General features: G+C 34.6%; 1 long non-coding RNA gene across 1 annotated transcript in view; it reads right to left on the bottom strand.

Moving 5' to 3' along the window:
- Positions 1-5,087: 5,087 nt before the first annotated feature.
- The window catches only part of LOC115031722 (uncharacterized), an 88,084-nt gene continuing 77,444 nt past the window's right edge, over positions 5,088-15,727 (bottom strand). The window contains exon 4 of the long non-coding RNA XR_003837371.2: positions 5,088-5,497. This is a non-coding gene — a long non-coding RNA (uncharacterized LOC115031722). The remainder of the gene's footprint in view (positions 5,498-15,727) is intronic.

Below are 15,727 nucleotides of genomic sequence, written 5' to 3'. Positions count from 1 at the left end.
ACATATGGTGAACTAACTCTCATATAACCTACACCTAAAATGGAGAAACCACCTCCACCCTGCCCATAGTAGCCAATTTCTCATCCTCCATTTTAGAACTACAAAAAATAAATCCTAGGCAAGAATAAGCAAGGATTTTTGATTCACAGGACTATGCAAGTCCTGCTCCTGTTTTGCAGTATCTCTACTCTGTACTTATAAGTAACTGTGTTTTGTGCTCTGATTTCTGTGTTCTTTTCCACTGTTATTCTCTCTCATCTCTAATTTCTTCTGTTTTCCTCCTAGATCTTCATCTCTCCCATTCTTTCCCTCTGTGTGTTGTTCAGGGTTCTCTAGATGAAAAAAATGGTAGAATTTGTATATATAGGGTTTTAAAAATTATACTTGCTTACAGACTATGGTTCTGTGAGTCCTACAATGGCTGTCTACCAATAGAAAATCCAAGAATCCAGTAGTTGTTCAGTCCTCAAAGTTAGATGTCTCAGCTGGTCTTCAGTATATGCTAGAATCCCTAAGAAGTATGCTCTAATGTCAGTGAAGGACTTTCTAGAGAAAGAAAAAGACAAACAGGCAAAGTAAGAATGAGTTTCTCCTTTTCATGCACTGTATAGAGGCTCCCAGCAGAAAGTACTGCTAATGTTAAAGGTGGATATTCACACCTCAAAAGATCCAGATTAAAGATGTGTCTTCCCACTTTAAATTGTTTAATTAAGATTTACTGAATTTAATAACTCCCTGAGGTATCCTCAGCCTCTTGAGTTTTAGTTAATTTTGTATGTAGTCAGCTTAGTACCATAAATAACTGCAACAATTTCCTTCATTCCCTTTCCTCCTTCTTCACACACTCTCTCTCTCTCTTCCTTGTTTCTCAAAATAAACAGATTCTGGACCTTGATATATATATATATATACACATATACATATATATACACATATATGTATATATAAAACTATATATAGTCATATATATATAGTCTTAATTATAAAACACAATTATATGGTGAACACATCTAAACTAATTTTAAATAAATAAGGAAAAATGTCAAAATTATAAAATTTATATGAAAAATATGAAAGCATATAACTTTACATATATGATACAAATATGCAATATGCATACATATATTTTAAAAATTTATTTTAGATATAGTAAAGGAATCAAATAAAAACTTGACATTAGCAGCTACTGCATCGCTTAGCTATTTATGGATATCAATTCCTGTGTTTAGATTTGATATTAGCCTAACACTGAAAGAACAGAGGCATGTTCTAACATGTTCTACATTATCACCATCTCTTGGCGTATCTTTTGTATATGGTAGAAATTTTATTAAAAATTCCTCAAATATTAAATTTATTTTCAAAGAAATTATTTTAAAGTTAAATGGTTAAATTTACAAGTACTTTAAAGAAATATATATTTGGGAAGTAGGCTCAATGCTCAAGACTTCAAAACACAAGACGATCTTATAATAGCACATAGTATGAATGAAGACTAAAGATAAGCTATTAGAGAAATACAGCCACTAAACAGAATATTACTTTCATATTTACATGTATTTTGGGCTTATTGAAGCAATCTTTGGATTTTTTGTTCTTTTTAATTTTTAATGTTTTTCAAAAAAGATTAGTTGTTATTTACTGCCCTCTAAAAATATAGATAATTCATTGTGTTCTAAGTTCTAACCTCAAGCCTGTTTGTGATTGATAATTACATTTACTCATTTGTGTTTATTATAGGTGTTTACATTTACTTATCAAATAAGATTTACCCATATTTAACCTACTGATCATATTCCAACAGCATATTTTAATTAACTTGGATTTCAAGAAAATGGTCTTACTACTTTGACAATTTTCTACTAGTCCTTTTTAATTCCACTCACAATAAATATTATCTAGTCCTGTGTGCAATTGCTTTCTTCACTTTGATTACAGGGTCTTTTGTTAAGTAGAAAAATGTCCTCTTATTGCAGTTTAATTTCTCATTTACTTCAACAATATTTTGTCTGAGTGAATGTGCTATGTGTACATATTGTAATAAATTCTTCTGCACTGTCAAGACACATAAATATTATCTCACATTTGCATTTAATATGATGTAAAAGATTTAATTGTCACAAGTAGTGTTGATTCTATGAAATGGTTTTGGATGGTGAATGGGCAAAGATCTTGTTTTCCCTCTGGAACAGCCCCTTTATCTCTGTGCACCTTACTAAATATTTTGCCTTTCCCCAAAGCCTTGTAATGCTCACTCCATAGGATGCACTCTTCCAAGTCATTTACAGTCTTCAAAGCTATTGGCAGTTATTTCTTAATTAAATTCCTCAAACTATGCCAATCATCTTTGTCATTGGTGTTTTCAAATTAGGACTCATGGGCCACACCCCACATCTTCACCTTCCCCACTTCCTGTGCTTTGTCTCCAGCTTCTCCCTCCTTCTCTTGTCTGTCTCCTCTTGACCTTCCTCCTCCTCCTCCTCTTCTGACTGCTTTTCCTCCTGAACAGAAGGAGTGAAATTTTGCATCCATTCTTCTAGAATCTTTTGATTTGGACTCTATTTAAATTTTAAACTCTTATAACTACGTTTTTGAGGCCCACAAAATTGAATTTACTCTTTGTGAGGCTCCAATGACATTTCAATTTAATCATGCATGAATTTCTTCATTTCTGCACAAATAATCACCTTTTCAAATATTTCACCTTTTAATTTCCTCTGTTTTCTTACAGAACAATAGAATGCTGCAAAGACATCCTCTCCTTTCTTGCTCTGGTTCCCACTTAAGTCTGGACTTACTTTTCGGTTCATTGATTTCAGCCTCAAAATGTACAGTACTAACTGTGTCTGTCTTTTCTTTCCAATACACTATTTAAATGAAACATGCCTTTCATTTGGCTACTTTTGTATCCACATTTATATTTCAGTTCTTTTGTGATTTCCTATTGTATCATTTTCAATCAAGAAAAGCATCATTTTTCTGAAAAGTGTAGAATTTCATTAACTGGATTATGCATGTTGTATTAATTTCAGTTTTGGACAAATTTGCTTTGTCTTTTCATTTAATATTTACAATTTTACACTGTATAATTTTGTGGTGGAACAAGTTTGTGCTGATTGATAATACAGCATGCTCATATCTTTCTCCTGATCCCACACTCCTCCTTTTGCTTAAGTGCTGGTCCATTTATAACCTGTTGATTGACCAATGAATTTGACCCTTGGCTTCATAACTCAGAGTCATGACACACTCAGCATGAAATCAGCTGACATCACTGCCTCTCTCACTGCGTTTCTCGTCTAGACTGTGAGATCATTTGTTTTATTATAGAATGTTTCAATGTTTTTAAAAAACTTATCTTGTAGAGTTTATATCTAGCCAATGGGTGTGACGAATGCAAGTATAATATGGGACAGGAATTCAAACTCTGAATTTATGGTGTTTTCTGAGTATAAATCTCTGATTAGTTTGGTTAACTATGCAAATGATGCATTAATGTTTATGTTACATTCCCTGCTGTTCTAACATTTAAGATGCATCCTACATTATAAATAATAAATTTTACTCTGCTATATTTCATATTTCTCAATATCTTGATTTAAGTTTCAGAGGGTCTGTGTCGTCTTCTACAAGTTTTAACAACTTGAATATCATCAGAAAACTATTATTTCTTTTACTTTGATGGATACCTAGCTTTATTTTACAAAAGCAAATTTACTTGCAAAGGAAGATAAGAGTCACATAACATCAGGTCATTATCAGTTTATGTAAATATTTATGAGCTCTGAAATGTATCTTAATGACTATAGGAACACTGGGATTCATTCTTCCCATGAAAGTTTCCATACACTAAAGCTTACTTACTGAGTAATCTATACCTACCTTTTCATATATGTAACCATTTGTTATAGATAAATTTGCATATTAATTGCATTTCTATATTTCACATTTATATTAACCTATATCTCATTGTCTTAAAGTATTATTTAATGTGATGCAAAATTATGGTATGTGAATAATTTAAAGGGGTCAACACCTCCACCTTACTACCTCTACAAATTTGGACTTGAAATTACATTTTGGTATTAGATTATTTTTGCATATGGTCCTTTTGAGAAAATTTAGGCCTTTATTGAAGCAAAACAAAGAGGAAGCCCTTTACAATGAGAGAATTTTATGCTAGGAACTCTTTTTAAAAAACTAAATGTAGAAATATTCTTCTCTTTTGATTGAAGACAAATCTCCAGAAAGGAATAATTAAACAGATTTGTGAGTTTCAAGCAACTGTGCTTAGGCAATAATGGCATGAATATCAGGCCCTGCAATGTCATTTCTTACTTCACCCATGTGTTCAGCCTATACAAGTTCATGGCTCATGCCCCTGGGCAGTGTTCAGCCTTTCCTAGATTTGAATGTTGTCCCATTCATATGCTACTCTTCTCACAACTAAATTTTGTTGAATATATGCTGCCTAAGTATTTCTGTTTACTGAAACTGAGACAAATTGATATACAGATAGATACTTGAACATTTTCAGAAAGATGGCTGTTCTTTGTGTATTTGAACTTATTCTATAAAATTCTAGGTTACTCGTTACTGTCTTGGGCCTCATTTCACAATGAAACTATGACTCAGTATTATAGTTTCCATAAATGCTCAGGCACAATTATGTGGATTAAGAATTTTGTCCACATGAGAAAAACCAGTTTTGGAAACTGTTAAGGTATATTACAATGCTATTTTTATATCCTAATTAAGTCCCGGTCCTATGTAAAATATTAAAAAAATATTTCTATTTTTTAATTTTATTGATTATTTTATTTATTTACATTTAAAATCCATAACATATTATTATATGTGAGAAATTTAATAAACAGAATTTCAACCTGTTCAATATCGAATCTTCCGTGGTACATGCCTCACAGTTTAGTTTGGCTTTATTGTCCTTTGTTTTACTCAATATTTAAGAGAGAGTATGAAAACACAGAGAATTTACATTTTATTTATTAGTTTATTTGCTTTACATGGAAGTAAAATTGCTTTTATGCAGCAAAATTCAAAGACGAGGGTAGGTATCAGTCATTTCCAGTTTGCAAAGCAGAGAGATTCTAATATGCTGGCGAGTTCCCTCAACCTGCTTATAAAATTGCGTGATATTGTAAAAGATTTTCCTAGTAGAATCCATAGCCAAGAATAGTTTTCTGCCTGTAAGTAATCACAAGAATGTTAAAATATTTCCCTTCCTTGGCCAGCATGTTCTGCTGTACATGCTTCTTCTATGCTTCTCCTGCAATGCCTGCCTGTAGTAGGCTTAGTCCCAAGTACATGGTACACTTAGGAGGTAGTAGAGGCTTTTAGAAGTAGGTAGTAGTGGTAGGTGCTTAGGGCCTGACTCCAGTCTCTTCTTTCAATTACCCTTAGACCAAGAAGTGAGCAGGTTTTCTTCATCATCACAGGACGCTACAGGCACAAAATCACAGGAACATCCTCCTTTAGGCTGAAACAGAGAAAATCATCAGTGGAACAAAACTCTCTGTTCTTTATAAGCTGATTCTATCAAGCATTAATTATAGCAATAAAACGATGGCACACTCTCCCAGAAAGTAACATGAAAACGTGGGTCTCAAGTGTAAATTGGGATTAACAAAAGGTGCAAAGCATTACAATATTCTTTCATACTAACAAAAGAAAATTTGAAAAATGGAAAGTTCAAATCTTGGTATTAACAAACATGCAACCATTTAGATCAAATTCAATATCAAGCTAATTGCATTTTTGAAGGCATGTCTGATTATGAGAGATGCAAATTAGACATTTCTATTTTTCTGACTCTTGTACCTGGGGAGTGTTCTGCTTGGATGAAGGAAGCTTCTGTTTGATATTAAAAAAAAAATTGGAACTGTTCCTAAGCATCAAGATATTTAGGTTTATCTGCACACTGCTCAGAATGCAGGCAAGCAACAGCAAGAATGATTGCTTAACACTTGAACGTCCTTAAATTACAGTCTTTACAAAGCTGCTTCACTGAACTGGTAGATTTGTTCATCATTTTATTAGACAAATTGGCATACATAGAAAACATACAGTATATTAAGCCCATAGAGTTAAAATATTCAGCTTGAGTTTGTACAATGATTATGAATATCCCAGCATCTAATTTAAACTGTTATTGTTATAAATAAATCATTGGAATACCAAAACAACTCTTGTTTATTATTCTCATTGTTATTTTTCTCTGTGTTGGCTACATTATTTATTCATTTAATAACCGGAACTACTAAGCCCATACATGTTTTTTATGAACAATCATAAAATTTTGTTTTGTGGTACACTGAGCCAAAAATGTATTTCAAGGTTACTGCTTTCCAACAGCTTGTAGATCTTAATTACTAGTTGTGTGAAACAATATCTAAGATATGCAAGGGTGTGTTTGGACACAATTACCCCACATGTATTCAGTCATTCAGACTTCTAGCCAAGTGTTCTTATAGGTAGATGTAAATTAGGTTTTATATGGCTCATAGGAAAAAGAATTGATCTATCTTTGCAGAAGGTCTCTCAAGCTAAACACAGTTATGTTTGAAGATTTGTATGACAATTCACATTTATTACACACATGAAATCCTATTAAACTCTATTGACTATGCACTTATTTTCATCCACTGAACATAAAGTGATCAACTGTTAATAATGAAGCAGTTCTCATTGTGGTCACAGTCCATTCATGTTTAAAACTTAAAATAACTGAAAACATTTTATTATTTCAGAGCATACACATAGCAGTACACACTGAAACAGAGTTACTGTTTTGAGTTCAAAGGATCACAATATTAAAGCTGTTTTACCACTTAAACCCATTTGGTTCTGAAAAACATATGCTCCTTCCAGTTCAAGTTTCCCTTACTAGATTCAACTGCTTTCCTAATGTACTATCATGAGACTATTCCATTTTTTCATATTTCAACACTTTCTATATGAACACCCTGTATCTGATCCAACATTTATTTGTCATTACAATGGCAAAGATTTAGTAACAGTCAGTATAAATACACTTAAAAAGGATCAAAGGGAGTTGTTTCTATATACACACTACTGATAGTAAATTTTAAGTTTTAAGTAGGCCATAAGAAATGCAGATATCTAGCTATACATTATTCTACATGTGATTGTCAGTGAATTTTCTGAATAAGGTTACCATTGGAATGCATAGACTGAGTCAAAAGAAATGGTTATCTCTACTTGGAGTAGATACACTATAATCTGCTGGAGGCTTAAGCAAAAATAGTAAACTAAGGTGACATTTGTTCCTGGTATTCAATTCTATTTTTTTTTAGCTGAGATATTGACCTACATTCAAAAGGAACATATCACTATTGGCTCAGTGGGTCTCATGTTTTCAGAGTCAGAACAGAAATGTATGACCAGAGAGCTGGTCATAAGGATTTTGTAATTAAAGAAGCTTATTATTTAAAATAAATATTTTTATATGTTATATATATATAATATATATATATATACCTGCATACATGCACATACATAAATATATATATATTTATGTATATATATGCACATACATAAACATATATAATCCTATTATGTATGTTTATATAGGGACTGATGAGTAACATACCTATTGACAATGAGTGATGAAGAATCTACCAAGGATCTACACATATATGCCTCCCTGATTTTCTTAAATCACTAAGTAAGAATATTAATATGAAATAGTCTCATGGAGTTCCCTATAATTATTAGGGGTACACCACTTATTAGTCATGGCTATGCACAGACACTACATTCTTCACATGATCTTAGCCAAAATGTCTATTAAAAAATTAGGCAGATAATAAATCCTTCTAAATAAGAAATTATTTAAATATATATTTATATTCTCTTATTAACTCATATTGTTTTCTAATGTCTTATCTCCTTTATTTTATAAAATAATTTAAAAATGGGGTGTTTGATTTGTCTATTCATGTATATATGAATATATATGAATATATATACATGTTGTATCTTGTTCAATTTTTTAAATTAATTTATTCTTCTCCCATATATTACTTCCTACCACAGTTTCCACTTCAAGTCCCCATCCCTGTAATACACTCCTCCTCCTTTCCCATATCCCTTCAGAAAAGGGCAGGCTTCCCAGGGATATCTATCAAACATGACCTAACAACTTGCAGTAAGACTAGGACTAGGTATCTACCCTTGTATTAAGTCTGGGTGAGTTCAGTAAGAGAAAAAGGGAACCAAAGGAAGGCAATGGTGTCTGTTAGGAGTTCCACAAGACTAAGCTACACCATCATAACATATAACTGGAGTACCTAGGTCAGACCAATGCAAGCTAATTGTTCATTCTCTGTGAGCCCACTTGAGCCCAGATTAGTTGATTTTGTGGGGGTTTATTTGGGATGTTCTTGGTACCTCTGGTTCCTTCCTTTCCCTCTTCCCCAGAATTCCCCACCTCTGACTAATAGTTGGCTGTGGGTCTGTGCATGAGTTGCCATCAGTTGCTGGATGAATTCTCTTTGATGACTCTTATGCTAGACTCTGACCTAAATTTTGCCAGACACATTTGATTCTAACATAAATCTCTAGATTATCTAGTCTGCAGTTCCTAGCCCTCTCAGCAGTAGCAACAGTGCCTTCCTTCATTGTTTGGTTACTCCCAAAACATCCCTCCTATTCATATCACTCACATCTGCCCCAGTCTACCAGGGACATCTATTCTATTTACCTTTCCTAGGATGATTCTTGCATCTCCCTTAGAGACCTCCTTGTAATGTAGCCTTTCTGGGTTTGTGATTCTGTTTTTTATTATTATCAAAAAGGATCATCCATCATGATCAAGTAGGCTTCATCCCAGGGGTGCAGGAATGGTTTAATATCCAGAAATCCATCAACATAATCCACTATATAAACAAACTCAAAGACAAAAACCACATGATCATCTCATTAGATGCTGAGAAAGCATTTGAAAAATCCAACAGGTATTCATGATAAAAGCCTTGGAAAGATCAGGAATCCAAGGCCCATACCTAAATATAATAAAAGCAATATACAGCAAACCAGTAGCCAACATCAAACTAAATGGAGAGAAACTTGAAGCAATCCCACTAAAATCAGGGACTAGAAAAGGCTGCCCACTTTCTCCCTACCTATTCTATATAGTACTTGAAGTCCTAGCCAGAACTACTAGATAACAAAGGAGATCAAAGGAATACAAATTGGAAAAGAAGAAGTCAAAATATCACTATTTGCAAATAATATGATAGTATATGTAAGTAACTCCAACAATTCCACTGGAGAACACTTAAACCTGATAAACAGCTTCAACGAAGTAGGTGTACATAAAATTAACTCAAACAAATCAGTGGTCTTTCTCTACACAAAAGATAAACAGGCTGAGAAAGAAATTAGGGAAACAACACCCTTCAAAATAGTAACAGATAATATAAAATACCTTGGTGTGATTCTAACTAAGGAAGTGAAAGATCTGTTTGATAAGAACTTCAAGTCTTTGAATAAAGAATCAAAGAAGAACTCAGAAAATGGAAAGATCTCCTATGTTCATGGATTGGCAGGATTGGTATAGTAAAAATGACTATCTTGCCAAAAGCAATCTACATCCCCATCAAAATTCCAGCTCAATTCTTCACAGAGTTAGAAAGGGCAATTTGCAAATTCATCTGGAATAACAAAAAACATATGATAGCAAAAACTATTCTGAATATTAAAAGAACCTCTGGTGGAATCACCATGCCTGACCTCAAGCTGTACTACAGAGCTCTTGTGAAAAAAAAAAAAAAAAAAAAAACCTGCATGATACTGGAACAGTGACAGACAGGTAGATCAATGGAACAGAATTGAAGACCCAGAAATGAACCCACATACCTACGGTCACTGGTCACTTGATCTTTGACAAAGGAGCTAAAAGCATCCAGTTGAAAGAAGACAGCATTTTCAACAAATGGTCCTGGCTCAACTAGCAGTTATCATGTAGAAGAATGTGAATTGATCCATACTTATCTTCTTGTACAAAGCACAAGTCTAAGTGCATAAAAAAACTCCACATAAAACAAGAGACACTGAAACTTATAGAGGAGATAGAGGGGAAGAACCTCAAAGATATGGGCACAGGGGAAAGATTCCTAAAAGGCTTGTGCTCCACATGTCTCTAGCTGCATATGTATCAAAAGATAGCCTAGTAGGCCATCTATGAAAGGAGAGGCCCTTGGTCTTGCAAAGATTATATGACCCAGTACAGGGGAATGCCAGGGCAAGGAAGTGGGAGTGGGTGTGTTGGGGAGCACGGCAGGTGGGGTGTATATGCAACTTTCAGGATAGCATTTGAAATGTAAATGAAGAAAATAGCTAAATAAAAAATGTTAAATTAAAAAAAATCGACAAATAGGACCTCATAAAATTGCAAACTTCTGTAAGGCAAAGGAAACTGTCAATAAGATAAAAAGGCAACCAACATATTTGAAAAAGATCTTTACCAATCTTAAATCTTATAGGGGGCTAATATCCAATATACATAAAGAACTCAAGAAGTTTGACTCCAGAAAATCAAATAACCCTATTAAAAATGGGGTAGAGAGCTAAACAAAGAATTCTCAACTGAGGTGTACCAAATGGCTGACAAACACCTAAAAAAATGTTCAACATCCTTAATCATCAGGGAAATGCAAATCAAAACAACCCTGAGATTCCACCTCACACCAGTCAGAATGGCTAATTTCCAAAACTCAGGTGACAGAAGATGCTGGCGAGGATATGGAGAAAAAGGAACACTTCTCCATTGCTGGTGGGACTGCAAGCAGATACTACCACTCTGGAAATCATTTTGGCGGTTCCTCAGAAAATTGGACATATTTCTACCAGAAGATTCAGCAATACCACTCCTGGGTATATACCCAGAAGATGCTCCAACATGTAATAAGGACACATGTTCCACTATGTTCATAGCAGCCTTATTTATAATAGCCAGAAGCTAGAAAGAACCCAGATGTCCCTCAACAGAGGAATGGATACAGAAATGTGGTACATTTACACAATGGAGTACTACTCAGCTATTAAAAACAATGAGTTTATGAATTTCTTAGACAAATGGAGGGATCTGGATGATATCATCTTGAGTGAGGTAACCCAATCACAGAAGAACACACATGATATGCACTCACTGATAGGTGGATATTAGCTCAGAAACTTGGAATCCTTCTTAGAAGGGGGAACATAATACCATGGAAGGAGACAAAGTTCAGAGCAGAGACTGAAGAATGACCATCCAGTGACTTCCCTACTTGTTGATCCATCCCATAAACTACCACCAAACCCAGACACTATGACAGATGCCAACAAGTGCCTGCTGAAAGGAGCCTGATATAGCTGTCTCCTGAGGGTCTTTGTCAGTGCCTAAAAAATACAGAAGTGGATGCTCACAATCATCCATTGGACAGAACACAAGGTCCCCAATGAAGGAAGTAGAGAAAGTACCCAAGGAACTGAAGGGGTCTGAAGCCCCATAGGAGGAACATCAAAATGAACTAATCAGTACCCCAAGAGCTCCTTGGAACTAAACCACCAATCAAAGAAAACACATGGTGGGACATGTGGCACTAGCTGTATATGTAGATGAGGATGGCCTAGTGGATCATCAGTAGGAGGAGAGACCCTAGGTCCTGTGAAGGTTCTATGCCCCAGTATAGGGGAATACCAGGACTGGGAATGGGAGTGGGTGGGTTGGAAAGCAGGTGGAGGGGGAAGGGATAGGGGATTTTTGAAGGGGAAACTAGGAAAGGGGATAACATTTGTAATGTAAATAAAGAAAATATCTAAAAATAACAATAAAAGAAAAGAAAAAAGGAATCAGTAGGATAATGGATTTATTTTTACCTACATTCTCTGTTGACTTAACCTCCAATTATTTCTCCTGTTGGAAATTTGGTATAATATCCCTGAGATTTTTATATGCAATAAATACAATTATGGAATGATTGGAATGTTTTCTCAATTTTATATATTAATTAAAGTATGCAAAAACTCAAATATATAAGATATAATCTATATTATACATGATATATAGGATGAATACATTAAAATATATTCTTATCACTGTTAAGATAAAGAGAAAACACTTATGAAATAGTGCCAGAAAATTTTTTAAAGTAATCTTGAAAAATGTCATCACCATATTCATTTTGTATCTCTTTTACACATCCTTTCAAGAATATATTAAAAGAAGAAAAAAAGAAAGAAAAGGAAATACCTATAACTGGATAGTAGATCGTTAGGGATAGTTAGAAATAAATAGTGTGCATTTTGACTTTTCTCTTTTTATTATTCTGTGCATTTTATAAATGCAGGATTCATTACTTTTTTAGAAAAGTGAGTAAACACAATTACTGTAATTTCAGGTATTACAACCTGCATCTACTACCAGACTCTGTGTTTAGCTTTAGACATGATTTTTCTGGAGAAACAGCTCATGGCACAAGGCTTGCACCCATTGTCACACCCATTGCACAAGCCTTATTCTGAAGAATTATGGGAGTGCTCAACAGGCTTGATGACATCTGAGTGAGATCTCAAGGACCTGTTCCTAAAATTAGGTAAGGGGCAGTGAACATTTCCTATATGGTGAATGGTAAAGCTGATGGACCATATTCATACATTCAGCCTTGTTCTCATGACTATATATTATGTGCCAAAAATCCTTCCAGGCATTGGGAATATATAAGTGAAATATGTAGATGTGTGAAATATTCAGTCTCTAAATGTTTAGCTCAGATAATATAGCTGAAGAGTCAAACTGAAATCAACACTCAAAGAGTATTTAAGCTATATTGAATAAAGAGTCACACTACAGGAACAGATGTCTGTCTAAAATGCATCATTCAACAAAATGATCCCTATCCAATGGCTATGAATTGAAAAAAAGATATTTGATAAAGACACCAGTTGTTTATTTGAAACAATATTTGCTAATGATCACATTTATTTTTCCATATTGTCCTAAGAAACATACCTAAAAATAAATAAGAATAACCATGTTCTGTATAATCAGCTACTGATAGATACAAGCTGGTACCAGTGTTTTTGATTCACTTGTGAGCAATTAAAAACATTTCTTAAAATAACAAATATACAGGGTTTTTTGTTTACTATTTAGGTGTGTGGTTATTGAGTAATTCCCCAGATGCATTAACCTACACTTTCTTGGTTAAAAATACAAATATATCAATGCCTAGTGTAGGTGGGTGCCATGACGATAGATGTTGTGGAGATTCCAGCCATGAAAACAAGATCTCAGAGCATTAGTTCTTATTGAATAACATCATACTTATAATTTAGTATATGTCCAACCAGCCTAAAAAATAAGAAATAAAGCGTTAATTTCCAGATATCTCTAATAGACTTACTGTACCAGCCCTTACATGTAGTATAATAACTTTTTGATTTTTTGTTTTGTTTTGTTTTGTTTTTAACTTTTGTTTTTTTATTAGATGCTTTCTTAACATTTCAAATTTTATCCTTTTTCCTCATTTCTCCTCCTAAAACCCCGATATCCCATCCCTCACCCCCTGCTCACTAACCAACCCACTCCTTCTTCCCTGTCCTGGCATTCCCCTATACTCAGACAAGACCAAAGGCCTCTTCTCTTATTGATGTCCCACAAAGCTATCCTCTGCTACATAAGTGGCTAGAGCCTTGAGTCTCTCCATGTGTGTTGGTGGTTTAGTCCCTGAGAGCTCTGGGTGTACTGGTTGGTTCATATTGTTGTTCCTCCTATGGGGCTGCAAACCCCTTCAGCTTCTTGGGCCCCTTCTCTAGCTCCTCTATTAGGAACCCTTTGCTCAATCCAATGGAGGGCTATGAGCATGTACTTCTGTAATTGTCAGGCACTGGCAGTGCCTCTCAGGAAACAACTATATCAGGCTCCTGTCCGCAAGTACTTGTGGGCATCCACAATAGTGTTTGGATTTGGGAACTGTATATGGGATGGATCTCCAGGTGGAAAAGTCACTGGATAGCCTTTCTTTCACACTATGCTCCAAATTTGTCTCCATATCTCCTCCCATGGATATTTTGATCTCCCTTCTAAGAAGGACCAAAATATCCACACTGTGGTCTTCATTCTTCTTGAGCTTTATATGGGCTTTGAATTGTATCTCGAGTATTCCAAGCTTCTGGGCTAATATCAACTTATCAGTGAGTACATATCATGTGTATTCTTTTGTTATTGGGTTCCTTCACTCAGGATGATGTTTTCTAGTTCCAGCCATAGAACTTCATGAATTCATCGCTTTTAATAGCTGAGTAGTACTCCATTGTGTAAATGTGCCACATTTTCTGTATCCATTCCTCTGTTGAAGGACATATGGGTTCTTTCCACCTTATTCTCAAAGATTAAAAATTGACAAATTGGACCTCATAAAATTGCAAAGCATCTGTAAGGCAAAGGACACTGTCAATAGGACAAAAAGGCAACTAACAGATTGAGAAAAGATCTTTACCAACCCTACATTAATTAGAGGGCTATTTAAAAACAATGAGTTTATGAAACTGATAGGCAAATGGATGGAACTAAAAAATATCATCCTAAGTGAGGTAATCAAATCGCAAAAGAACACACATGGTATGCACTCACTGATTCAAGGATATTAGCCCAGAAGCTTGGAATACTCAAGATACAATTCAAAGCCCACATGAAGCTCAAGAAGAAGGAAGAACAAAGTGTAGATACTTTGGTCCTTCTTAGAAGGGGGGACAAAATACCCTTGGGAGGAGATACAGATACAAAGTGCAAAGCAGAAACTGAATGAATGGCCATCCAGAGACTGACCTGCTTGGGGATTTATCACATATACAGTTTCCAAACACAGACACTATTGTGAATGCCAACAAGTACTTGCTGACAGGAGCATGATATAGCTGTCTCCTGAGAGGCTTTGCTAATGCCTGACAATTACAGATGTTTGGCAGTACCTTGAAAAATTGGACAAAGTACTACCTGAGGACCCAGCTATACCAGTCCTGGACATACACCCAGAAGATTATCCAACATGTAATAAGTATACATGCTTCACTACATTCATAGCAGCCTTATTTATAATAGCTAGATGCTGGAAAGAACCCAGATGTCCTTCAAAAGAGGAATGGATACAGAAAATGTGGTACACTTACATAATAACCCTTTATATGTGTAATATACTTTATGCAATATAGAATTTTATACTCTCTAAAGTTGTTTTTACTCACCTATTTAAAAGTGTTACGCATTTCTGTAGTAAGAGTCTCCTTTTTTGGACTTTTTTTCTCAAGTGACTAGACAGACTAGCATGAGAAAGACCAGAAAGTCATTGGACATCATTTTACTGATTAATGGATTATCCTGTTCTAATGAAGAACACAGAAATTACCAAAAATAAAATCATCCCAGTATTTTCTGCTGTTTAGTAGCAATTCCTTCCAAGGGAAAAAAGGAAACTCCTTGGAGGTAAGTTCATTAATATTTGAATGTTCTAAAGGACAGTAATCAGTACATCCTGTAGAGAAGCTCTTTAAGGCTTGGGACATCTAAAGAAATGCTCATTAACACTTAGAAATTTAATAACTCAACACCTTCAGCAAATCCCTAAAACTGATCAGATGGCACCTGACCCTTTCATCCCTAAGCTCAAATAAACCTTATACTGAGATACACTATCAAAGTATA

This window comes from Mus caroli, unplaced genomic scaffold, assembly GCF_978045245.1.
Source record: "Mus caroli unplaced genomic scaffold, Mus_caroli_1 scaffold_10, whole genome shotgun sequence".
Taxonomy (NCBI): Eukaryota; Metazoa; Chordata; class Mammalia; order Rodentia; family Muridae; genus Mus; species Mus caroli.
This window is presented reverse-complemented; position numbering and strand designations above follow the sequence as displayed.